The 453-nt window shown below is 31.8% G+C and overlaps 1 protein-coding gene across 1 annotated transcript in view; it reads right to left on the bottom strand.

The window, feature by feature from the left end:
- Positions 1 to 154: 154 nt before the first annotated feature.
- LOC119591690 (carbonic anhydrase-related protein 10-like) overlaps positions 155 to 453 on the bottom strand; it is a gene marked incomplete at its 5' end in the record, with an annotated part of 13,391 nt that continues 13,092 nt past the window's right edge. The window contains 1 exon segment of the mRNA XM_037940439.1: positions 155 to 445.

Here is a 453-nt window from a genome sequence, read left to right as displayed (position 1 = left end):
CACTTTCAAAACTTTCCTAATATGATTTTTCTTCCTCTTAAAAACGCAAGAAATACCAGACCATTAACAACATATTCCTTTCTGCCTAAGATCAGAACCGAGAAGCTTTCCTTGAAATTTTCTACATAAAGGATATTGCTTGTTGGAAGAACAACTTTTAACATTTTTCTCATCATGAAATATCGCCGAGACGCTCGAGAACATTGTTCAGTGTTCATACTTTTCTGTTCTTTTCCTTTTTCTATTTTTCTTTTCTCTTTTTTTGTCTTTTATTTTTCTGAACAGTGAATTTTTGACAGTGTGGGTATATATGATTTATTATCCAATAACCTTTTGTAGATCGTGGTTGTTTATTTAACATTACGGTTTTCTGCCTTTTTTTTCGTGTATTCTTTCCATTTTTATGCACTGTTTCCATGGCGACAAAGAGGATTCACAATCGAATAATTTTCA

Source organism: Penaeus monodon, chromosome 29, assembly GCF_015228065.2.
Source record: "Penaeus monodon isolate SGIC_2016 chromosome 29, NSTDA_Pmon_1, whole genome shotgun sequence".
NCBI lineage: Eukaryota > Metazoa > Arthropoda > Malacostraca > Decapoda > Penaeidae > Penaeus > Penaeus monodon.
Note: the sequence above shows the minus strand (reverse complement) of the source record. Positions and strands in the feature narration are given on the sequence as shown.